We start from the raw sequence: 27,047 nt of genomic DNA on the forward strand, positions 1-27,047 counted from the left end.
AGAGGGAAGCCGGGTCCTTAGTAGGCCATGAGACAATGAGAATGCGGTGACTTCTTAGTCCATGATTCTGCACGGGCCGCTAAACTTTGTGTATGGTGGGCTGCACCTGGAGCGGCGAGCATTGCGCAGTGCCATGGACAGCCAAAGGGGGGACAGGGATCTGTAGACCCCCACGCTTGATTCAATACTCAGGGCACCAGTGTTTTTAACGGGTATGGGGATTCAGGGTGCTGTCGGTGCTTATGTGGTTTAGGGGTCGAGGCTACAAAGTCTGGCGGGGGCAGAATGTGCATCTTTCTGCAACGGAGGCCTGGCGTCAGACCAGGCTGTGCCATGCAAAGATAGAACCGACTGGTATCTCTTGATCTAACAAGAACGTTTAAGGTGCCATTTGCTTTAGGTCACTTGGTTGCACAGCATCAAGAGTTCCTTTAAATGTGCAAGAGGACTATGGGAAGAAGGCATGCACACCACTCTTGATGGTCCACCCTGACTCAGGAGAGGGGCAAGGTGATAGGAGTGGGTCTGTCTTTAACTCTGGGGCATAGTGTTTTCCTAGTTATGAGTTTCTTGACCACGAACAGACACGGGGCTGGCACTGTTGGTGCTGTGCGCTCTGAGCAATTTGTTCCGGGGGTCCAGATGTTCGCTTGTTAGGCGTGAGCGGTTCACTTTACAGCTCTGGTGTTACCACAAAGCATCTATATCCATAGGAAGCCTAGCTTTTGAAGCATTCTCCGTTATCTAAGGAGTTATGTGTACTTTTCACCCCATAGCACCATGCGGAATCTGACATCCGGCGCGCAGCCAGTGTGGAGGCATTATAGAGGGAAAAGTGAAGGCAGATTCGCAGGTCCAGAGCGGGTGGAAGCACTTTAGTCAAGGCGTAGGCTTAAGTAGCTGGATTTGGATCGTATATTTGACCAGGGGTTCGATGCAACACGAGGGCATCACTGCGTATTGAGTGTTTCCCAGGGGGCAGCAATTGAAGGCAAGGCCCTCCAAATCTAGCACCAGAACACAGGATAGTAAGGGCAAACCTGTCTGTTGGGTGACTTATATAGGTGAAGACTCATTACAGTTCTGGCGCAGCCCAGCCCTGTGTATTCACCCATAGCGAAAGTCCACAGTTCACAGGTTGCTTCAGTTAAGCAAAAGCTCCTTGGGAGGGGTCAGCCAACGAGGGGACTAATGTCCCAATTGTGGCTTTCGAAGGCGGGTTAGTGCGTTCTCCCATTCAAGGGGTAGGGGGAAGGGCACATTCAGACCAGGTTAGGCTGATGGGTCTCTGTTACTCACAGCTGGGAGAGCAGTACGGCCCAGTGGTCCTGGCATGATTTCAGGGGGCAATGCGGGTCCTGACAGGTGCGTTTGCAGTCATTCCGTTTTCAGGGGCAGCATACGCAGCGGTCTGGGCGGGCTTGGCAGTGGAGCGCACCATGCAGGTGGGATGAGGGGAATACCAAGATTTTATAAGTACAGTTGTCTGTCCCACCCAGGGGAGTGGTCGGTTGACAGGTTAAGTCTACCACGTACAGGCGAACTTTGAGTTGTCCAAAGGCAACCTGTGAGGCACCAGAGGTGATGGAGTGCAGTGTGATTTTGCACCTAGGTATAAACTGAGTGCAGGGTATATAGGAAGCTAGCAAACGAGCATTTCTTTATTTTGTCAGGATCTAGTTTCTGGGCTAGGGCCGTCCATGCGTCCTGTGTGTGGCACGACGGGTGGAATCCAATAAATGGAGGCATGGGTTTTTCACCACTTAATTACTGGGGGTGGGTATTCTCCCTCCCATCATTTTGGTTATACACTAGGGGAGGCATGAGTTGAATTTCCTGGGTAGGAAGGCTATGCTGTAAGATTTGAAGTCCTCCATGCGTAAGATGAGCAGCTAATTGGGGAGCATATGAGTTATCCGGGTCAGGGATACCCCCTCGTTTGGTATGGCGAGGAGCCCGGCCAGGGGAGGCCAGGAATCCTTGTGCAGGAAAGTTAACAGTGCCATGCGTAAAATGTCACTGAACAGAGGTGGTTTAGCTTTATCAGGCATGGGTGTTAGCAGGCCAAGTACACAGAGCTTTTTGATTATGAGGGGTTCTCCTGTCCAGATTGAACAGGGACCTGTACCGGGAAGTGGCCCAGGAATCAGGAGGATACAGGTAAAGATGCCTACGTTGGTGGGGGGCCCTGGGGTGACGATGGCCACACCCAGTGCTGTGGTGGAGTTACAGGGTGATCCAGAGGCTGTAAGGTACAGAAGGGTACCCTCTGCAGGAGCACAGTAAGGGTGCTAAAGCCAAATATCTCCAGGGAGGTCCTTGCGTTGGACCCTGGAGGAGCGACGGCGCCCCGTTAGTCCTACGGGCGGTTGTGGACCCGAGCAACCGGGGGTTGCCTGCAACTCTCCGCCCCCTTTAGCGGGGGCGTGAGTAAGGGGGTGGACTGGTGGTCCACCGGTGGGAGGGACTATTCCCTCCCCCAAATCTAACAAACACCGGTTGGCTAGAGCCATGGCGAATTTTGGCTCATCAGGTGGGCAGACGGCGAGGGGCTGCCTGCCCTGGGATTGCCCCTCAGATAATCCACTATGTCGCATATTTGTTATGCAAATAAACCTGCAGCAATTTTCGCCACTAAAAATGTGTCTTGTCTGATTATTTCTCTAAGCTATTGCTGTGGGAGGGATGGGGAGTGTTGCCGATATTGGCACTATGTGTTTAACTGCATGAAATGTTAGTTGCGTGCAAATTCAGGTCTAATGTAATGGCGCCCTGTGTGTTGGTGAGCTCCTGTGGCACAATGCTCAAGGGCCCTTGTTTTAAAGGGTGCGAGACCGGCACCTTTATATTGGATGCCGCTGGCCAGGTGCCCTGCCCAGTTTGACTCTGTCTTTTCTTTTAGGCAGCCATCACACCAGCTCCGTGGTGGAGCCCGCCATCCTGCCTGCCCCAACGCCGGGTTGGGCATTGCCTCTGACCTCCGGCTGTACGGGGCGCATGATGGAGCCGCTAGATATCTGAGGCCTCCTAGCGCTGCGGGGCACAACATGTGTGTCAAGTGACGTCCCCAACATCATCCCTTCCTAGCGGGCTGAGGAGAAGCGGAGCGCCGCAGGATTGGGCAAATATGTGTTGCCCCTTGGGGTGGGGGGCTCTTTCATCGTGGTTAGTTTGCATCATCGAGGCACGGCGCCGTCTTTTCTGCCCTCTTCCCCCATTTGAATCCGCCACATTCCGTATTGCAGGTCAGCGTACATGAGCACGATTGTTGTGATTGAAGAGTACCTGCGAGATTGAGTTGCACCTGGTGCTGACGATTTGGGAGCGGGGGGAGGCAGGTTCGAGTCTTGGCGTGGGCACACCACTCTGCTATTTGGGGCATCATGTATACCAAAAAAAAAGGAAAATATGATAATGCCAGTTTTCGGTGGATGTAACTGATGCCCCGATAAAGTGCTCTAATACCTTCGGGTCGAGGTCTCCTGCAGTCCATCCCCCTCCCCCACCCGTTGGGGGTCAGGGCTCCTGCCTGCAAGTGAGGGTATGCAACTTCCTGTGTGCCACTGGGTTAATAATATGTGGGTGTGCAAGTAGCAAACAGGCAGGGTGGGCCGTACCGCGATCGATCACTGGGGGGTACTGGCCCATCATCAAAAAATTTGTTCCGGAGCAGAACCGTCCATCCGCAAGTTGACCGGAAACTTAGTAAAGGTGGGCGCCGGGGTACAACAGGAGGGAACTCCTGAGTCCAGGGTCAACTCAGGTATCACATGGGTTGGACAGCCTTATAATTTGCTTTCCCATTCCAGACAAGACAGGACGCGCCGTTGAGTGATGGGAGCCTGGGAGAGGTATTACAGGCAATCTTGCATCAAACGCTGGACAATGAGTAAGTACCTAGCAATGGGATGGTGGCATAAGAGATGGCAAACAAGTGTGGGGGCCAATTGCGGGACTTTGAGACTGCAGCCAGATAATGGGACAGCTCCTGGGTCCACCACCCGAAAGGTGGTGCGGACACAGAAGCACATGAAAGATAGATGACTTTTACATTATTTGTTCCAGGCAAGGGCAGCAAAGTAAAAGACTCCGTCCCCACCATAGGCAGGGCCAGACAAGAATGGAGGAGCAAAGCTTGCCTGAGTATTTCTCCGTGGAAGAGAACCCTGACCCTGGAGCAGATTCAAGCGAGGCGGCGAGCACAGCCCTCTGGGCAGAATTTATGCCATTGGCGCAGTCACAGGGGGTACCCCAAGACAGAACAACTGGCAATTCAGTGAGACCACAAGACTCAGACTCATTGGGGCTTCTGTGAGCCAGGATGCACCCACCACATGCAAGAGGAGATAGGCAGTTGGACCAAGCAACACGCCCAAGTCGAGGAAAGCAAGGAAGGCACCGCTAGACTACGCTCCACCAGTGGTCAGATAGTGGTCAGATTTCCTGAGCCCAGCTTGACAAGCCAACAGATCAGGACCAAACCCTCCCCGCAGCTGCCCAGTGCAAGCGCCAAGGCAAAGTAACCTGACGGCCAAAAGAAATCGATGATAAAGGGGCAGTTGGGTAAGATGGTGGCTGTGATGCAAGGACTGATGGCCACAGTAAAAACCCTGACAGAGTCCCATGCTTTGGCAGGCAAAAGAGGGATACTGGGGGGCAAGGCCTCAGCTTTGTTTGGTGCCAGGGCGAAGAAGCACTGCATGCCAACCCCGATAAACGGGACGCCCCCACAAGTGCTATCACAGGCACTACAGAAGGTACCAGCGCAGGAAGGAGTGCAAATGGCCTGCGATGGAACACAAGTGGGGATACCGCACCAATAGTTTATGCACCACTAGCACCCATCTTAACCGTTAAGACATCGCTAGCCTGGAGAATCCCATTAGCTGCAAAGGAAATGTTGGGGGCCAGAAATGCTACCACCATTAGGGATTGGGGATATACGTCTCACACACCCAGACAAGGATTTGACAGAGGCACATGTTATAGAAAGGATTTGTCAGGATGGAGGTAGCCCTTTCAAGGGTGCAAGAGGGGGTTTGGTTACAGGAGAGAGCACACACAGAGGAAGGACAATGCAGTATGCTGCCTTTACAACAACGTGGAATTTACATGGGGAACTGCATGCAAGTTTAGTCACACATGCGCCAAGTGCTCTGGCACCCACCCGGCATCAGCATGCAGGAGACAGAGCCCAGGGCAGGACAAATCAAGGGGTGCAGGGCCCGACACCAAGCAAGCATAAGGTTGATGACACAATAGCCACCTCACCCATTAATTATGACATTTTAGCAGCATTACTGGCGGCATATCCTTGTCACGATGCACAAGAATTTCAGTTCACTGGTTTCAAAGATGGCTTCATAATCCCATACGCAGGCCCATTAGTAGTGAGAATGGCAAAAAATCTGAAGTACGCCACAGACCAGCCTCTGGTGGTGGACAGTAAATTAGAGAAAGAATGCCAGCTGGGGAGAGTAGCTTGCCCTTTTGAATCCCCCAACTTGAGAACTTGATTGCTTCACCACTAGGTGTTGTCCCCAAGAAAGAACAGGGTAAATTCCGCCTCATCCACCATCTGTCTTACCCAAAGAGTGCATCAGTGAACAATTGCATGGCAGAGGGCTCATGCTCAGTGACATATGCCTCCTTCGACGATGCAGTGGCACTGGTTTGCCAGGCAAGACCACTTGCATAACTGGCAAAAGTGGACATAGAATCTGCATTCAGGCTACTACCAGTCCGCCCCAACAGTTTCCACCTGCTCGGCATGAGGTGGTGAGAAACGTTTATTTAGACAAGTGCATGCCCATGGGCTGTTCTTTTTCCTGTTCGTTCTTTAAAGCATTCAGCTCCTTCCTTGAGTAGGCACTCAAGCCTAAGGGCCTCCTGGAGAGTGCCATCCAATGGCTGGATGACTTCTTGCTGGTGGGGAAGGCAGGCACCAGTGCCAAGAGACACTTTCGGTCTTTCTGGAACTCTGCAATGAGTTAGGGGTGGCACTGGAACCTGAAACAACCCAAGGCCTCACCCATGTGCTTACCTTCTTGGTCATAGAGCTGGACACAGTGAAGGGGATGTGTCTTTTGCCGTGGGACAAAATAATGGCCCTGTACACAGAGATAGAAAACTTACTGGCTAGGGGCACGGACGCTGATTTTGTTGCAGGCCACCATGCCTCAATTCGCTAAAACAAGTTTACTATGAATATGACAGAAATTAAAGGAATGTAACTGATGTTTTTCGCTGTGCTTTATCTCACTAAGACAGATATTTTATAATTGATCAAACGCTGAATTTTTTGAGCCCTGAAGAAGTCTCGATTAAGAGACGAAACACTTTGGCTAAAAGAGAATCACTTTGGATTTTATTATTTGTAATAAAGAATTTATTCCGACCATCAGTGGATTGTGGACCTGCTTCTAATATTACTTTTTTGGACTGATCCAATGTGAAAGGAATGTTATGTTATTTCTTGATGAGTGCTGATTCCAAAAATTCTTGCATTTATGGTTTGGGCTTTTGCCCAATTGGGAGTAAATAGTGTTGTATTTCTTGGTTTCCTGAGCACCATCACCAGACTAGTAAGCCACTTATATTAACAGGTGCAGTAGTTTGCCTCGACCCTCCTGTGTTTTGTTTATACTGGCTAGGGAAAAGGTGACACTAGGAAACATCCAGAGCTTGTTAGGTAATCTCAACTTTGCTGCCTGAGTAATCCTGGCAGGAAGGCCTTTTGCTCGCAGATTGACTAGGGCATCGGCCAAGGACAGTCGGGAAACATCACTTGGTTCAGCTGAACCAGGGGATCAAAAAAGACCTGGCAATGTGGGCTACCATCCTGAGTGATTTCAATGGGGCCCTGATCTGGCGAGCCCCACGAGCAACCAACCAACAGCTTAGGCACTTCACTGACACAATAGGGCATGAAGGATTCAGAGCCATACTAGGATCCTATTGGTGCCCAATGCCTTGCACAAGACAGGCATCACAAAGATCGGAGCAGTCCTAGAGCTCTTCCCCATTACATTAACACTCAAGCTTTGGCCAAGGGATCTAGAAGATAGAGAGATAGTGTTTTGGTCTGACAACATGTCAGTAGTGCTTCTTGTTAATGCCCAGACAGCAAAATGCTTCATCCTGCTCGGCCTGATCAGAGAGCTGGGCAAGGCTTGCCTTTATGGCAACGTCGACTTCCACACACGCCATGTGCAAGGCATAAAGAACACTGCAGCTGAGGCACTTTCTCGTTTCCACTGGGAGAGGTTCAGATGGGCATGCCAGATGCAAATTAACTGATGACGCCTTTCCAAGAGAACTGCTGGAGACTGGTGCAGTGTACCCCAGACTAATGGCCCTAGGTGAGCAAGCACTAGCGCACAGCACCAGAGAGGGGTACAAGAAAGGCATCTCATCCTTAATGTATGTAACAGCTAGACAGGCTAGGAGAAGCCCAACAGAGATTGAAGCCAGGGTGCATCAATTTGTGCTATGGACTAAGGGCAACAAGAAATCCCATGCCTGGATTTCAAGGCATGTGGTAGCAATAGCCTAACTCACCAAGCTAGCAGGGCAGGCCAATCCCACTAGCATTTTCCTGCTGAAGGCCGCGCTAAAAGGGCGGACACAGGAAGAGACCAAGGCAGTGGACAGCAGGCTTCCAATAGAATTTGGAACCGTAACAAAGATGCTGGGTGAGCTGGGGGGCATATACATCACCGGATACACAGAAATACTGTTCAGTGCAGCATTTGCACTTATGCTCTTTGGTGCCCTAAAAAGTAGCAAGCTAGTAGCTCACTCTAAAGGGGACACAGCAATGAAAGCCCTAGCAGCACAGGATGTGGAAATTAGGGGCAGACTGCTGCACTTCACTATGAGGAGCTCTAAAACAGACCAAGCACGGAAAGGCGCAACTAACTCCCTACATGGCCTAAAGGAGAGCATTTACTGCCCAGTCACAATAGTGCAAAAAGAACAATTGATAGACAGAATGCAGAACAATGTCATACATCGTTTTTTTGCTCACCATGCCATTCCAGTTTGAACCCAGCCATATGCAAATCAGTCTTGACCCTGCGCCCAATGGGAACAGTCCCGCCCGAACTGGCAGGCCAGGTCCTCCCTGGACTGGAAACAGGAGAACCAAAAAAGCTTTGTTCCTTTCGGAGGCCAGCGTTTTACATAACGATGACACCAGCCAATGAGGGGCGGGGATTCAAGTCCCCTTCTGAAAACTCCTCATCTACAATATATCTCGCCAGAGCGAACAGCGCATATGCGCTGCAACGCTAGGCGAGCGCTAAAAATAGCTCAAGCAAAGATCATTGAAGATGGGGTGACAGGGAGATATTTTCTATTTCCATATTCAATATGATTGCACTGTTGCTTGGGTATCTAGTGGCTCGTAGATCTCCAACTACAACCTTGGGGTGCACCACTGGAGCATTTTGGTGATTCTGCCTGGTATTGTGGGAGCAAAAAATTCTCGTATTCTTTCTTTGGTTTTAGTTTGAGCTTGCGCAGTAATTTGGGGCACTGATTTGCCTTCAGTTTGGTTGCTTAATGCATTTGGAGTTTCGCTCTCTTGGCCTGAGTTGTGGTCAGTGGTTGACGGCAGACTCTGGTTTCTGTATCTTTTCATGCTGAGCTAAAATCTTTTGTTTATTAATAGTTTTTAAACATATTTTGCGCTTCATCAGGAGGCAGCTGCTGGTTCTCATTTGAAGAGTTTGAAGACTTTGCACACAGGTGGCCAAAAGAAAGCAAAAATATGTGAGGTAACGAGGACTTAGGCTTCAGGCTTTGCGTGTGTTCTTTCCTTTTATTGTGAGTCACGCAGGTCCTCTTTCCCATGTTTCCGTTATTTTAAGAATTTCTGGCTCTTATTCGAGTTTTTGGGACGAAAAGTGATTAAAAGTAGGCGCCACTGAACTCTTTGAGGCAGAGGCTCTAGCGTTCATGCCACCTCATGCAAGCTGGTGCCAGGATGCTCCTGGCACTGTTGACGGCTGGCAATTTGATTGAAAATTGTAGTAGTATCTGTGTTTAATTTATGTTTGAAGGTGACGCAATAGTTATACTCTCCAGGAGATGCTGGAGGATGCTGACCTACCATGACTTGATTTGTTCGCTATTAGGTACTGCGTCAGGTATGTGCCAGTGCCTGGGGTGTCGTGTCTCCCAGGTGTCTGGGGACCTTTGTGCAGGGTAAGTTGTTTTACTTTTTTTAGTTTGATATCTGTATGTATGTCTGTGTTTATGGCTTGTTAAAACCTTTCTCCTTTTTTTCAAGGGAGCTCCACTGCTCACACTGCTGGATCCTGCTTTTCCCAGTCGAGCCTCCACCAGGTACCCCCAAGTGCCAGGGCGGACAGACCGATGGCCAACAGCCAACATCCGTTGGCCGCAACCACAGCCAGCAGCCACTGATTGTGTCTGTTCACCACCAAAATGCCACTGATTGTTAATCACCACATCTCCAAGTAATTCTGGGGTGATCCTAAGCCTCCAATGCTGTTAAGCAAGACTATTTGTAGATCTCACAGGTGCTGATAAAACAGCATGGGCATGAGAGGCCTGGCGACCAGAGGAAATCCAAAGGGGGGCGGAATGCAAGCCGCACCCAGTCCTAACTGGGCTTCTTCCATCAAGGTCCCCGGCTTTCTCTCTGCGGCAACTGCCATGCTCGCCCTCATCCTCACATGCACCCCCGGCTCAACACATTACCCCGCCACAGCCCGGAATAGCAGGGGGTAGCAGGGGCGCTGCATCACAATGATTCAGTGACCAAAGCATTCCGCGTTCAATGTGCTTTCTCACAGAGGCTCCGCCTCAGCATAATGCCGTTAATTATAGTTAGGAGGGCATTGCATTCATTTAGCTAAATAATGAGGTGATTGTCAACCTTATATTCATACTTGTTCAAGTGCTGCCCCTAATTCTCCATCTACTGTATTCCTCACCTGAACCTATGGGCTCACTCTCAATCTGAGGGCAACCCTGGCAGCTTCCAACATCCAAATATCTGTGAGTAGGAACAGTAGCAATCTGGTATCACCACAGTTGAGCCGGTGATGAGAGGCCTGAACAACAGTGCTACTGCCACAAATGCTAGGCCCCATGCAGCTGCCTGACATTCCTTAAGAGTTGAACACCCAGCATTCCCCAAGCGCACACATAAAAAATACAACACACACAAACACTAACTAATGATACTCCCAAGAGTACCTATTCCAATCTGTTTGTGAAAAACAGCATACATGGTTGAAAAATATTGCTCTATTAATTTGAGAGTCCACATGTGACCACAGACAGATCTAACATCTACTAATCCACTGTTAGCCTAGGCTATCCCAGTTCAACAGGGGAGAAACACAGTCTGCCCAAAAACGTGGAGAAAACATCAAGGGGAAACATTTCCTGAGACTCTTTAATGCACCAATAGGAACAGTTCATCTCAAACTGCCAGGTGAGGGTCTTCCCGAACCAGAACACAAAAACGCAAGACCAGTACTTTTGCAAACATTCCCCCCATCACATTTTGCGTGATTATGGTAAGCATTCCTCAAATCACCTTTTGTGTGTTTGATAGGCTTGTAGATTCCTAACATACCTTGTAAGCTTGTGACCTGTTTCCTTTTGGCTCATTGCCCAGCGCCTTGTACTTCTCGGAAATTGGAGCTCACGTGGCAAAACAGGTACTTTTCCTCTCATACCCTGGAATAACCTACATCATCATCTCTGATCCTGAAGACTATAACTAGTGCCAAGACACTGAAAAACATGTAGGTGGAATCTCGAAACCCTAAGAATCAGCTGTATACAGCAGAAAGTGTATTTGTGCTTTGGGCCCTGGAAACTAGATACAGTGGCCATACATACATTGGGTCTCCTTAACCCAGCAAAGAGAAACAATTGTGCTGTCTCTTGGCACCTTAACCTTCTGAGTTTTGTTAATGCTCATTCAGTGTAGCAGGTATGAGCCTCAGCCTCCCACACTACCTAAATGCTCAAGTGTTTTATTAAGGGGCCACTGTAATGCTTACTTGTTCAACCTTCCTTTGCCATTCTGGCAACTGGCACTGCTGAAGCTGTCCCAGTTGTGAAATATTGTAAAGGCTGCACAACTCTGGATAATTTGAAGCCCAGGTAATATAACACTGTTAAATGGCAAATTATCAGAGAAATCGTTAATCATGAATAATCAGAACACTTCTTTTGCCTTTAATGATAACCATGAAACCCATCATAACCCCTTTGGGGGTCAGATTGTCACCTGCCCCACCCACCCCCTTATGATACACAGTCCGTCCTTTGGTATCTTCAAACCCATCCTGCGCTTTCCAACTCTTGAGCCAGATAAACTAGCGTGGATACCCCATAGCACCCTCCACCCCCCAGGCATGCAAGTGCACCTTGAATTGACTGACCCGAAAAAAGACCAGGATACCAAATTTTATGTTGGAGAAAAATTGCTGCAGGTTTATGATTGGATATGTAGGCAACACAAAAATGAGTTCGTTTACGGGCGATCCAGGACGGCCAGCAGATCAGCAAACTCTACTTACAGCCCACCTGATTGGCCAAATAGCACCTGGACTACATACTAACAGGTGCTATAACTCTTGAGAGTCCTCCAACCTGTGATCCCCTAACACTGAACTCACACCTGGTGACAGAGCCCCCAGTTGATCAGGTTTACAACTGCCCATGGAACTAACGGGGTGCTGTTGCTTTTTTCCCCAGGGTCCTGCCATAAGGACTTGCGGGTAGTTGGCCAGGAGCACACCCTCTGTACTCCCTCTTTGGTTGCATTCTGCACCAGAAACCCTTGGATTATCCTGTAACTCCACAACACAAAACAAACAAAACAATTGCCTGTGTAAAGAGACAGCCCATCTAGTGGAAACATAGGGAGAGGGTGGGTGGGCCATCGCCTCAAGCCCACCAAAAGAGGATGAGAGGTTGTGGGGGCCAGGTATATATATCACTGTCGCAGACCCCTTGCCTCCAAAGTGCGCCTGCGCCAGAAGAGTCCACCTTGATCCCTGAGCAGGTTAGTGGTGGCCCTCAGTCTGGCTTGAATCCCCCAAAACCGGATGGTCAGGGGGACAGATTGGGGGTCATGGGGATGAGGAAGCTAGGCCCCTGCCCGCCAAGGTGGCCGTGATGCGGTCAGCCCCATAGGACCAACACACCATAGCCCCCTTCGGCCCCCAGGCATGCAAGTGACCCTTGAATTGAGTAACTAGAAAAAAGTCCAGGACACCCGATTTTATGTTGGAAAAAACTTGCTGCAGGTTTGTTAATGCATATGTAGGCAACACAAAATTGGGTTAGTTTACGGGTGATCCAGGACGGCCAGCAGATGAGCAACCTATGCTGACTGTTCACCTGATTGGCCAAATAGCACCTGGACTACATACCAATGGGTGCTATAATGTTGTACATTGATTCTTCATGTAATATGGTTGTCTTTTGTCTTAGTCCTTTCTTTGTGTTCTCTTGTTCTCTGTCTACCACAATGCCTATGTATGTTCTGACTTCTACCTGGAGAATTCCACTAGTGTCAGTTGGTGGTCTGGTCAGCTGGCGAGGTTTGTGAGCTCAGCTGTGTCTTACAATAAATCTACATGTAATCAACTAGAAGTATCCTGTCATCTATGACTATCATATTTACAACATTTTGGCGACGTTTTCTACTGACCAGACCAGAGAAGAAACCATCTAACACAGCCTGAGCTACACCTCGCGGAAAGAACCCACTGTTGTCCACCTATCTACTGCCAGTAATATAATCAAAAGAAATTTGAAACCAGATGAATGAGGAAAAATTCGAAGAGAATTAAAGCAAGATAAGAACTGTGAGTACATTACTCATCTCTGGCAGTACAGCGCAATTTTGACTGTGGCAACAAGTAAGGTGTAGGAAAATAAAAGCAGTGATGTAACCAGAAGATTTTGAAGCGCTCTGGAAAAGGAAAGATACCAGCCGCAAGTTTTTGTAGTGCATCAAAATTTTAAGAAACCTGTCTAAAGTAGCAACTAAAGTTGAAATGAACTACATCTCAAATAACCGTCTAAAACCACGAAGAGAAGTAATTGCCAATGCTGTGTAACTCTTCTCATGAATGGAAAGGAACCATTAACTTTAAGAAATCGGTTCAAGAAATTTCTCCTCTAATTTGTGTGATGTTATAAATGAGGTGTTAGACACGAGAAAGACCACAGATTCAAGCGAAATTCTTTTTAATGCAAACCAGCTGCTAAATATAAACAAGTGAATTGGAGTGAATCAACAGTTACATACTGCCAAAAACGAGTGAATTACAGATTTAAACGGAGAAAGGAAAACAAGAAGCAATCCTAACAAGTGAATTGGAGTGAATAAACAGTTACATACTGCCAAAAACGAGTGAATTACAGATTTAAACGGAGAAAGGAAAACAAGAAGCAATCCTCAAGGTCATCCACCGTGAGTCTTTTGTCCTGCTGTATACCGTTATTCTGCCTCTGTGTTGATCTGTACTTCCCCATGGCCCATTTGAAAATGATGACGTGGTGCTGTTTCCATTAGTCTCAGCGTAGGAGCTGCATGCTCCATTGTGACGTGGTGTGCCTGCGTCACCTCATTTCTCGTTTCCAAGTTGGGGACATCATTACGCATTGTGCGCAGCGTGTAACGTCCACAACGGGGACAAAGGTCCCAAGGGAGACTCTAGACAGTATGTCCACAATGGGGACAAAGGTCCCAGGCCAGACTCTAGACAGTAGGTCCACTATGGGGACAAAGGTCCCAGGTGAGAGTCTGGACAGTAAGTTTACAACAAGAGCAAAGGTCCCAGAGGAGACTCTAGACAGCATGTCCACAATGGGGACAAATGTCCCAGGTGAGAGTCTGGACAGTAAGTTTACAACGGGAACAAAGGTCCCAGGGGAGACTCTAGACTGTATGTCCACAATGGGGACAAAAGTCCCAGGTGAGAGTCTGGACAGAAAGTCCGCAGTGGGGACAAAGGTTCCAAGATTTACAGCAAGGATGGTTGAATTCATCTTTTGGAGTGAAATCTTCAAGAAGGAAAATGATTTTCTTTACATCGCTTATACTGCTCTTAGTAATCTTCAGGGGTACCTACGTTTGGAATCTTCTAAGTTTATGTAAGAATGTGGTATCTATAAAGCATGAAGGCGTTTACTGGTGAGACTCAGGATGGTAAGTCCTAAGTGAGTCTCTGGACTGTAGGTCCACAACATTGATGAAGAATCCAGGTTAGTTACAGGGAAAGGTCGATGTGTGCCTCGGGACCGGAAAGAGACATGGATTTCAGTGTCTAGCTGGGAGAGGACAAAGTTTACTGTCAAGTGGCCGGGACTGAAATTGTACTGATGGTGACTTCAAAACTTAGTAAAATCTGAACTGTGAGTCCTGAAGCATGTCACTGAAGCAAGGTGAGGATTCTGTGTCGGAACGAATCCAAGAGGTAAATTTGAGACTGAAGGGTTTCAAGATCTTCCAGGTCTAAGGATTTGCGACAGCGAGTTGTTACAGAGAGGTTCTGAGAGGAACCAGGACTACGAGCTGTTGTGTCTTGTTGTTAGGCAGCTCATTAGCTTGTATTTTGGGGGTCAATGTGGAAAGTGTGTGGCTGTTCTTTCCCATGGCGGTGTCTTTTACCCAATGGTGTACCCTTCTTTGGGGAGGGGGTGGGGCCAGTCGGTACCCATGGTATACTCTATGTAGGGCGTGTTGGAGTATAAATTCCGAGGTGTGAACCTTGTGCAACGTTTGTTGTAGCGTGTATTTTGGGGGTCAATGTGGAAAGTGTGTGGCTGTTCTTTCCCATGGCGGTGTCTTTTACCCAATGGTGTACCCTTCTTTGGGGAGGGAGTGGGGCCAGTCGGTACCCATGGTATACTCTATGTTGGGCGTGTTGGAGTATAAATCCCAAGGTGTGAGCCTTGTGCAACGTTTGTTGTCACCCTGTTTTGTTGTGTGGTTGGTGGTTAGGTCACCGAGTTTGTTAGTAAATGTTGCATGATTGTGATATGAAAATGCTTGAACTAGATCAACACCAGGTATGTGATGACGGTTTCATGGGTCTGTTCTCCTTTTGTATTCTTTATTATGAGGTTGCTCTGACATCTGGTGCCTCATTCTAGTCTGCAGGGCCATTTCCCCCGATGTACTCTATCTAGGATGGCTTATGTGTTTTTTCCTGGTGTGTTTAACCTTTTGAGCGTTTTGGGGGTCAGTGTGGAAAGTGTTTTGAGAGCTGTTGTAGCTCTACTTTCCTATGGCGGTGTCTTTTACCCAATGGTGTACCCTTCTTTGGGGAGGGTGTGGGGCCAGTTGGTACCCATGGTATACCCTATGTAGGGCATGTTGGTGTATAAGTTCCAGGGTGTGAACCCTGTGCAACCTGTTGTGTGTTATTGGGGTTAGTGAGGAAAGTGTATTGAGAGTTGTTGTTGTACTTTCCTATGACGCTGTTTTTACCCATTGTGTACCCTTCTTTGGGGAGGGGGTGGGGCCTGTTGGTACCCATGGTATACCCTTTGTAGGGCATGTTGTAGGTTTGGTTTCAGGGTTTGAACTCTGTCTTGTACCCTTCTTTGGAGAAATAGTGTTGGAAGTTAGTCAATCTCCAAGTTAACCATCCTGTGCTGTCGTGTGGTGTAGCCTACTTTGGAGGGTGTGGAGTTGGTGAGTAATCAATACCTTTATTAGTTCTCAGGTTGACTGGTTTAGTTTTTCTGAAATGGGTAGTAGTGTTAGTGCTGCTCTTATTAGTCTTTGCCCATGTCAGTTCCCAGGTTGTCTATCCTGAGGTGTACCCTGTTTAAGGAAAGTTGTTACTTTCTTGGGGTATGTTGTGTTTCTCCCTAGGGTCTATGTTTATACCTACCTTTGTTAATAGGGTTTCTACCCGGTTTCTCTGAGGGAGGGGGATGCAGTGTAATGAGGTTTCGGATACCTGGTGTGGTTCTTAATTGGTGTTGTTTGGTTGTTTGAGTGTTTTGTTTCACCTCACTCTTCACTCTTCATCCTGTGTCTCTGAATACTCTTTTGTCTTTGTGGTTGTCGTTGCAGTCTCTTGTATTGTAATCTTTGTTTTCCTTTATTTCTTTTCTTTTCTATAAAGGAGGGAGATGTGTTGTACATTGATTCTTCATGTAATATGGTTGTCTTTTGTCTTAGTCCTTTCTTTGTGTTCTCTTGTTCTCTGTCTACCACAATGCCTATGTATGTTCTGACTTCTACCTGGAGAATTCCACTAGTGTCAGTTGGTGGTCTGGTCAGCTGGCGAGGTTTGTGAGCTCAGCTGTGTCTTACAATAAATCTACATGTAATCAACTAGAAGTATCCTGTCATCTATGACTATCATATTTACAACATATAACTCTTGCGGGTCCTCCACCCTGTGACCCACTTACACTGAACTCACGCCCGGTGGTGGAGTGGTACCGGGCAAGCCCCTACTTGCTCAGATTTACAACTGCCCGTGGAGCTAACACAGCGTTTTCGCTTTTTTCCCTGGGTCCTGGTGCAAAGACTTGCAGGTAATTGGCCAGGAGCACACCCTCTTTGGTTGTATTCTGCACTAGAAACCTTTAGATCACCTCGTAGCCCTGCCTGCCAAACCCACGGGGGCAGCTACCGTCGCCCCTGGAGCCCACCCCAATGCTGCCTTGCCAACCTTTTACCCGCATCCTGCCCTATACAAGATCTCCTGCAAGTCCCACTGGAATATATTGGTGCCCACGTATGGCAAGTTGACTTTACCCCCTTCATTGAAAACTTTGGTGTGCACATTGATCTGGCGGTGCGTTATGAAACCCCACCCCCTTTGTTCTGTGAACTTCCGGATGGCGCTGTTTGTATCTGGGACCCCTCATCAGCTGCCGCAGATCAGGCCCCCCTCCAAAAGATGTGCAGGATAATGTCAGACCAAATAATCTCGCAAGACCCCATGCATCTGCTGATATCCACCAATGCTTCCTTCATTGTGTACCAGGGAGCGCCTACCTAATACGGTCAACTCATTGCCTCCCAGGTGGATTAAGAGCATGTTGGGGCCTCCGGGGTCCCTAACAAGCCCCTGTCGCAGTCTATTCGCGAGGTTTGCTCATCGCATGCCTGGAAAACCCATCCACGTTATGTCAGTGTGCCAAAGCCATGGTTCCCGTTCCTTGACTTGGCCTGCTGTGCCACCCTTACAATGAAGACGAATGGCCGTTGAGCTGGACTCTGACCCCTGGAAAGCAATAAAGCACAGAAGTGGGGCAATGTGTCAACTTGTTTTAATAAGTGGAAGCAAACAGCATCACATCGTTAATACACACTGCATTCCACAACTCCTCTGTTAAGTCACCATGAACACGGCAGCTTTCATTAACCACCCAATTAACACTTGAGCACAAGACATACCACTGCAAACCGCTTAACAAAGCGTATGACAAAATAAAGTTATCCATGACACAAAGAAGGAGAGAACTCTGGGTAGTTCCCAAGTTTAGGTGGAAGGCAGCTCCTGTATAGAGCACCCTCAACACCAGCAACACTCTAAATTTGCTCACCTCCAATGTCTGCTTTTCTATCAAAGTTTTTAAGCATAGGATTAGCACAGTGCTATCCACGCCAAGATAGAAATGGACAAAGTCTTTTGCCATTTGTACAGCAAAGTCTTTAAGCATAGGATTAGCACAGTGCTATCCACGCCGAGCTGTAAAATGACAAAAGCTCTCCTTCTTTTTTGCATAATTTATGCATCACTCTATGCCTGCAAGGGAATTGTTTTGACTTATACTGGGTGCTCCCTTGTGTCTGGACAAAGCTAAACCTCTCTGAAGAGCTGACAGCGAAACACCTGTCAGGGGTTGCTTTTAATTATTTCAGGTTGGCTTGGATGGTATTTTACCAATCCAAAGCTGTAATATCTTGCCTCGAGTGGTAAATGGCTTTTGTCATTTTACAGCTCGGCGTGGATAGCACTGTGCTAATCCTATGCTTAAAGACTTTGCTGTACAAATGGCAAAAGACTTTGTCCATTTCTATTGCGGCGTGGATAGCAATGTGCTAATTCTATGCTTAAAAACTTTGATAGAAAAGCAGACATTGGAGGTGAGCACATTTAGAGTGTTGCTGGTGTTGAGGGTCCTTCCACCTAAACTTGGGAACTACCCATAGTTCTCTCCTTCTTTTTTGCATAATTTATGCGTCACTCTATGCCTGCAAGGGAATTGTTTTGACTTATCCATGACACAGCCTATGTTGCAGAGTAATTTTGTGACTGATAACTCGCCATCTCCCTGAGTGCCCTCACCTTTTGCTGTGGCAATTTAGATTGTAGCATGACAGTATCACTTCCTGTGCCTATAAAGGACAAAGGAGAGGTAATTTCTTGCAATTTTCAGGCGTCATATAAATACCTATACGTGCTGCCGGTAAAGACAACTCTGCCCACATGTCAATCTGAAATCTGAAAGTGCTTATTAATATAATAAAAATCTATCTGTGAGTCGCAGAACAATGCTACAGTGTAGGTGATCCTCCAGCATGACAAATGATCATAAACTGCACAGAGGAAAAATCTAACTTAATAGGTTTCCATGTACATGGTTCCAGTGAAGCTCATGTGATGAGACTGAAACACAAGTTAGTCACTGAGTTACAAGGGCACTGGATTCTGAAGTCACAAGAAAGCATACAGACGACTTTGAAGCAGATATAGAAATGTATACTCTTGCAAAGCTAGTTAGAAATTGATTTGCTTCAAGGCCCAAGTATGGAAACAAAGCTTTATACATCATAGACGAGCACAACTTAAAGGCATAGTTAGCATAAGAAGAAAGATGACTGCAGCAGTTACAATTTTAAATCTCACACTCTCAGGCGTTGGAAAGGGTCTGACAGCCTTCCAGACTCATCTGTGTGTTTCCAACATCTACTAAGATAACTAGGATAGAGACTGATCAAAGAAAGGAATTATATGTAGTAGAAAACACTCCTTGATGTTGCTGGCCTTAAGGGAGGATGTTGTTGCACTGTGGTCGCACTGTGGAAAGAATAATGTAGGTTTTTGGTGATCAGGAAGCACAAAAGATCTATAGTTAGGTGCGAGTTTCCATAGGGACAGGATTTATGTGTCTTGCATATTTGTCAAACTGTGCCAAAGTTATTAGCAAAACTTTCTGAAAAAAAGTTCATACACTGACTCCTTCATGAAAAGTTTCATGCTGATCTCTCAAGCGAATGGCGAGGACAGCAAGAAATATTGGGGTTCCCAAAGCATTGATTTCCCATGTTACGTTGCATTGGAAACTTTGCTTTCCACTACAGAAAACAATTGCTGAGATGAATAGCAACAAATGTTGCAGAATGTTATAACTTTACTCAGTAGGTGTGTTGTTTGTGATTTGGCCTAAATCTGTTCTGCCATTTTCGAGAAATTAGCGTTTAAAAAGGGGCTCGGGTTTGGCTCGAGGAGGTAAAAAAGTGAGTTGTATCTGGACTGTTGGTGTCCACATATGCTCTGAGTGACCACTTTAACAAGCATTTGCAATCAATAGGTCTTTCATTTACGCGTGTTTAAGCTATTGGCATTGTAAATGACAATGCGTTTTATTAATGTTTCAAAAACCAAAACTTAAATAAAAGGCATTGTCATTTACTATGACAATAGCTCAAACTTGGTTAAAGGTGAGACCTATTGCATTGCAAATAGTAGGTATCACTGACAACAGGAGGGTGGGAGGGCGGGAAGGCGGGAAGCGCGGGGAGTGGGGAGAAGGCACGGACAACAGGAGGGAGGTAAAGAAGGCACAACAATAGGAAGGAGTGCGGGGGGTAAAGACGGCATGGACAGTGGGAGGGAGGGAGGGAGGGGTTGTAAAGAAGGCACCAAAGCACGTCGTGCCTGCAGTAAAAGAAACTGGATAAAGAAAATAGTACTCACAGTCTAAATAAGACCTACTGTGTAACAACTGAAGTAAACAGGCCAGTCGCCATGGGAGGAGACAAATGAAGAGGAGGCGGTACTAAGAAGGACAAACAAGCCTATTTACGAATCAAAAGTCAGCATTTAGGACGGACAATGATGCAAGCCAATGGCAAATATGGGCAGGGAATGGGCAGGGCCTCTATTCCCTACACCACTACAACAAGTCGCGCAGAGCAGCGAATGCACACTTTCTCTAGACTCGACCTAAAAAAGGACTAGTCAATCCATGATTGGCTGGCCATAACATGAACAAATGGGTTGTGGCAGCCATTACAGGATTCAAGGACATAGTCCCTGCATCCAGGAAATGAATTTAAAAATAGGTAGAGAGACCATACCCTGGTCCCCACAGGCATTTGGCGAAGTCCAAATAGGACACCCCACCCTGATTGGCTAACCACAAGAGGGGCCACATGTGGCAGCCATTACAGGACTTGGGGACACGGACCCCGTTTTGAAAGGCATTGTAGTGAATGCTACGTTCTGAGTGCCACAAAAAGTACCACATGTAAAGGGTGATAGCATATTCCTAATTACAATATAAATTAATTGTGGATGGAATTATACTCATTTTAGGAATTCTGGGGAGTTTACTCTGTGAAACCTACTGACCCTCTGTTGGTATCTGATGAACCCTGTTTGAGAGAAAACTGTTTTCTCTCATAATGTTATCATAAAGGTTAGGAAGGAGCTCCAGAAACTAAAACAAGAGCACATTTTCTATAAGTTCAAACTATCTTCCTCAGCCATGAGATACTAAAGACTGATATTCTGAATAAAACGTGTACTTCCAACAGCAGCAGAATATTCAGGACAGTGAGGGAGTTGGCTATCTTTCCCTTACTAATTGCTTACTTTCCGTGAATGTTGTGTGTGCTGTAACACAGATCGTATGAGTAGCCTAACCTCACAGAGAACCCCCCACATAGGCTCGCCTACGCCTAATTGCACAGAAAGAGTAGCCAGAGCAGATCTGGAGACTGGGCAGGGGCATCTAAGTGTTGAGAAAACTTAGGCCTACCCACATGATGGTGTGCATATGAGCTCAGTTCATTGTTTAATAATGTTGAGTCTTATTTGTAACTCATGTCATTTTCACACTTTGAATGAAGAATGTTGCTCCTGAAGCAGTTGTATTGCCTTGGGTTGAACGAGTGTTTTAATTATTAACTAAAGTGTTATATTGATCTGGTTTAAGACCATGCAGAGCATAAACCTGGATGGAGGCTCAGAGGCAACGTTGGATGTCTCAAACTCGGATAATCAATGACTTTGACAGTCTGCAATTCCTATGTCTGATGCCAGGGTCGGACTGGGGCAGATAATAGACCCAGTCACCAAAACAAGTGCCCCCATTAGTGAATTAGAAAGCTAAAAAGTGACCCATTTTTGCAAACTGGGGCAGTTTTGAACTTGCAAAACACTTACACAGTTGTTTTTAGGTTTCGACCTAAGCGAAGAGCTGCGCACTTGTGCGCAGCTCTTCTGCGCAGGAGAAATCTAATGAGTATAAGTAGTGGCTTTGAATCCGCCCCTGTCTTCCATTAGCTAGCTCCATAAATGGAGGCTAGCCATTGGAAGACAGATCTGTCCAACATGGCCGGACCAGATTCGTGGGCGTTCCCGAGAATTTTTCTCTTTTGGCCCACGTCATGCGGTGGTGGGCGGGGCTTTTTGTGCACGTCTCTCCCCCTGCCTGTCGGTCGCTCTACCACTGTCTCTAACTATCCCCCCTTGCAGTCCGCATGGAGCCAAGAAACGTAAGCTATTCCCGTTGATGTGATTGGTACATCTTTGCACATGGGCAACTTTAAGTATAGGCACTGCTATCCCGATTCCAGAGGAGCAATACACTGCTCATCATGTGCAACACCAGAAGTCTGTCAGCATAGTATACCCCCACGGACTAGCGCCAAGGTGACTGTTTCTTTTAAAACACAGTGCCCGTAAAGATTGGCATCAGCGTTTTAAAACACTGCAAGCTGAAGATGGCCATATGGTGACGCCTAATTTTGCTTGCAGGGTGTATTACCGAGAGGACAAGGCAAGGTGAAGACTTCGCTATTCCTGGAGCCTGGCGGGTAGTAGGGCAGAGAGGTCAGGAAGTTGTTACTCAGTGTGAGCCTCTGCACATTCTCCCGACAGCCTATCTCGTTCCAAATGACGAAAACAACCACACAAAAAATGCGTGGCATAAAGCTTTTTGTCAAGTTGTTTTACTATTTCAAACCCGGTTTAACGCTCGGGGTGGACACCGCCTGTTTCACGAGTTGCTTCTGCTGTTCTCGTTTTATGGAAGCCTGCAGGTTCTGTCAGCTAGGGGGCTGGCGACCTGTGCTTCTGTGAATGCATTTATGGCAAACATTTGTGTCACTGTGTGCATAATAGCTAGATCGATGTGTGAACTGTGTGAAGTGGAGCCGAGGCTGGTAAATATGACGAGAATGTGCCTTCTGCCCTGGACATGATGTACCCGGGCTCGTGGAGAAACCAGCGGACATTTTAAGTGTATTGCAGTGCACTGGTATTGCCTTGGGGTATTTTACCAGATAAACTTTTTGTATGATTTGACGTTTCTCTTTTCAAATGGGATCGGAGTTCACATCTCATAGTGTTGAAAGCCTTTATCATAGTAGCCCAGGTTTTAGGTTGAGGTAAATAGAGGAATATAGGTTTAAATACCAGCAGGGCTGGTTCAGCATTTTGTCTGGTGAAACTGGTGCAATCAAATGTCCTGAACCGAACCATATAGAAACATTCACTGCGCATTTTATCTCATCGCTTGGTAAAATTTGTTTTATATATTGCACTTTTGCCATCTCCCGAATGTGTGAGGGCTTTGTCTCCTCAGTGCACCTAGGACTGTCACAGTGGCCACTTTTGTTAGTGTGCATGGGGTCAGTGACTATCCTTACTGTATGTGTTGCTGTAGGCGGACGATTAAGGCTGGAGGCTACGGACTGAGAGGTATGCGTATGTGAATGTGTGTGTTTATGAATAGGTGTGAGTTATGTATGAGTGAGTGTGTTTATGTATAGGTGTGAGTTAGCTTGGTCGGGTGTGTGCATGTGACTTTTATTAATTGGTTGTGTGTAAGCATGTGCATGAATGTTTTATGACTCAGAGGGTATGTGGAACTGGTAGGAGATTATCAGCAAGACAGTGAAACCTTCTTAAAGCTATCTGTGGGAGAATACACATATGTGCAAGTTGTCTAATTAGGTTTGAGGGTGTTTACAGGTGCTTTGTGACAAGTGAAGGGACCATGGCTATCAGTGGAAACAATGCCAGCAAGTAGAGAATTGGGTGATATTTAGTCATGTTATGCATGAGGCAGGCCCTAAATTTGATAACTGCTAATGGAGGCCTGGGTAACTCAAATGTGTTGTAAAATGCACCAACTGGCACTTATTTTGAAGTTAGCGTTTCCTCAAAGGCAAAAACACTCCTGGATCCTCTGAAAGTAAGGTGACTTGCACTTTTGCTCGGTCTAATTTGAGGAAGAAAATTACGCCTCACCTCTTTCAAAGTTCAGCAGCCGCCACTGATGTAGCCTTGTGAAGCACACTCTCGCTGAAGGTGACACAGAGGACGCAGCAGCTCTAGACAGGGCACATCACTCAGGGCAGCTCAGTAGGTTGACAGCCTGACGCAGAGCTCTGCCTAGTGCCTAAAGGTCCAATTGTCACATACTCGCCAGCCCTTGCCGTCCCTGTTTACAGCCCTAAGAGGAACTTATGTGGAACTTCATGCCAAGAGGGAGTGCAGAGGGAGTGGAGAGTGCAGAGGGAGTGGAGAGTGGAGAGTGTGGAGTGCAGAGGGAGTGGAGAGTGCAGAGGTAGTGGAGAGTGCATAGGGAGTGCAGAGTGGAGAGTGCATAGGGAGTGCAGAGTGGAGAGTGCATAGGGAGTGCAGAGTGGATAGGGAGTGGAGAGTGCATAGGGAGTGGAGAGTGGAGAGTGCATAGGGAGTGGAGAGTGGAGAGTGCATAGGGAGTGGAGAGTGCTTAGGGAGTGCAGAGTGCATAGGGAGTGCAGAGTGGAGAGTGCATAGGGAGTGGAGAGTAGGGAGTGCACAGGGAGTGGAGAGTGGAGAGTGCATAGGGAGTGGAGAGTGGAGAGTGCATAGGGAGTGCAGAGTGGAGAGTGCATAGGGAGTGCAGAGTGCATAGGGAGTGGAGAGTGGAGAGTGCATAGGGAGTGGAGAGTGCATAGGGAGTGCAGAGTACATAGGGAGTGGAGAGTGCATAGGGAGTGCAGAGTGCATAGGGAGTGCAGAGTGCAATAGGGAGTGCAGAGTGCAATAGGGAGTGGAGAGTGCATAGGGAGTGGAGAGTGCATAGGGAGTGCAGAGTGCATAGGGAGTGCAGAGTGCATAGGGAGTGCAGAGTTCATAGGGAGTGGAGAATGTATAGGGAGTGCAGAGTGGAGAGTGCATAGGGAGTGTAGAGTGCATAGGGACTGCAGAGTGGAGAGTGCATAGGGAGTGGAGAGTGCATAGGGAGTGCAGAGTGCATAGGGAGTGCATAGGGAGTTCAGAGTGCAGAGTGCATAGGGAGTGCAGAGTGCATAGGGAGTGCAGAGTGCATAGGGAGTGCAGAGTGCATAGAGAGTGCAGAGTGCATAGGGAGTGCAGATTGCATAGGGAGTGCAGAGTGCATAGGGAGTGCAGAGTGCATAGGGAGTGCAGAGTGCATAGGGAGTGCAGAGTGCATAGGAAGTGCAGAGTGCATAGGGAGTGCAGAGTGCAGAGTGCATAGGGAGTTCGGAGTGCAGAGTGCATAGGGAGTGCTAGAGAGTGCAGAGTGACTGCAGAGATTAAGCTAATGGCAATGTAAATGACAATGACATTTATTTATCTGTTTTCAAAACCAACACATAAATACATATTTTGTCATTTACAATGCCAATAACTCTAACTTTTCCAAAGGCGAAACCATTGCATTGTAAATGCTTGTTACTGCATGAATTCGAACTTGCTGCAAGCAATGTTTGTTTTATTAGCTGGAAAACCAGCAGTAAAAGCTGGCCCATAGACTGACCTGTCAGGCCAGACTGTCTGGCACTGCCTGGTTGCCCTAGGCCTATTCTGACCCTGCCTGTTGCTGCCCGCGCTCATGCGCACTTAGCTCTGCTGATAAAGGTTCTTTGTGGGATGGTTACGTCTGCATTTAGGACATATCTTTTATTCTTCGTTTTATACTAGTGACAACGCCTCTATTTTCAATACTTGTATTTTTTAAAGGAAATTCTCAAACATATGCTTTCCTGTGAATCGTTTCCAAGGCTTAACATTTTTAGTACTTTAATTAGACATATCTTTTCTTATTAAACTCTCCCTATACTCTGCATTATAAGCAACTGCGCAATTAATTCAGGTAGTTACGTGCATTTCTGCTCACTTACCGTCATTGCCCTACGAGAATTTGGAAAGCATGCTCAGTTGTGGAACTATGACAACAAGTGCTAATTACAGCTTAAAAACATTGCAGGCGAAATGGCAACGGTGCAGCTTATGTTACAGGTAAAATTCGCCCAGCCCTCTCGATTCATTTTGTTCTTTATGACTCATTGGAAATGTTAAATGTGATATTACTCTGGTGTTCCTGCTCCAAGTGACAACACTTAAAAAAGATGGGGTACTGCCGGACTTCCTCTCAGACCTTCTTGCTGTCAACGCAGCCACTTGTAAATCTCTTTATTTTGAAGCTCCACTCCTCCAGGAGAGTATAAACAGGAGATCCACCCGTCCTGTAGTTTTTCCATCAGCATTTCAGAAGGTATCTAAATACCAGAGGTTTACAGCTAAACCTGTTTACAGGAAGTGCTGAAATGACATAGCAGAACTGGAGCTCATTTTTACGAAGGCAGCACACCCATCAGAGAGGTGATGCAAGGCCTGAGTCAGCCATTGATCACATCATAAATGCAGTGGCGGCTCCTCCACTAAGGCGAAGCAGCGTCGCCTCACTGCTTGCGCAGCAGTGTAAAAAAAAAAAGATAGTAATAGAAGTTATTACTGTTATTATCATTTTTTTCCGGATAGGTTTGGTGGGGCTGGGATACCGCGACGTCCGGGCTGTTGCACACTCCTAAGTGTGCAGCACTGCTTGGACAGCCGTCTTGGACAGCCGTCTTGTCTTGGCCAAGCGGTGCTGCGCACTTTACATGTTCCTCACTAGGCTGCATTGCACATCCTGGTGAGAAACATGCAAACCCTCCTAGGTCCCGTCTGAGCGCCCCGCTACAGCGCTCAGACCAATCACAACACTGCATTGCAGTGTTGTGATTGGTCAGGGGATGGAGGCAAAGAGCATCCTTGTTCCGGCGAGATGAGGGACTACATGACGGAGGAGAGGTGGCTGTGGACCCAGCGAGAATGTAATTACGTTTTTTATTTATTTTGTAATGCCCCCCCACGCGACCCCCCCTTACCCCGCTTCTCCACTTTTGTTCCCTGCGAGCTGCTACTGCATTAATGCTCCAATGTGCAAAACAAAATGGCCAATGCTGCTGTTACAGGGGAAGTTAGGAATAACACAAGTCCTTCTAGGTATCATTTAGAAAATTATTGGAGAAGAATTTATAATTGGACTTTACATGTATTTGTTTGCTTGATTGGATTAATTTACAGTGTTAGGAGACCTTAATACTGTACAATAATCAATTATATACAGAGCCATTTAGAACATTAACTCAAACTTCAAGTATGTACAAAAGGATTTACAGCAAGCAAACTTGGTGCTCCTTGAAACCAATTGCTCACTCGATGCAAGTGGGAAAATTGGTTAAAACACTGACTTGATCATAAATTAGGAGGTAGACAATAAGTTGGTCAGCTAAAGGACTAATACATCAAGTAACTTGCAATGAAAAATCATGTATTTGGGATAGCTGGCTTACTAAAAGGATGGTCAATTAGGAACTGTCTATGCGCCGGCCAATGCTGACGATGTTTCGACCCTTATGAGAAACTTAGAGGGTCATCATCAGGACTAAAATAATGTGCATAGCTTTAAGGAAGATAATATAAAGGAAATAAGGT

The sequence above is a fragment of the Lissotriton vulgaris genome, chromosome 3_1 (assembly GCF_964263255.1).
Source record: "Lissotriton vulgaris chromosome 3_1, aLisVul1.2, whole genome shotgun sequence".
Lineage (NCBI taxonomy): Eukaryota > Metazoa > Chordata > Amphibia > Caudata > Salamandridae > Lissotriton > Lissotriton vulgaris.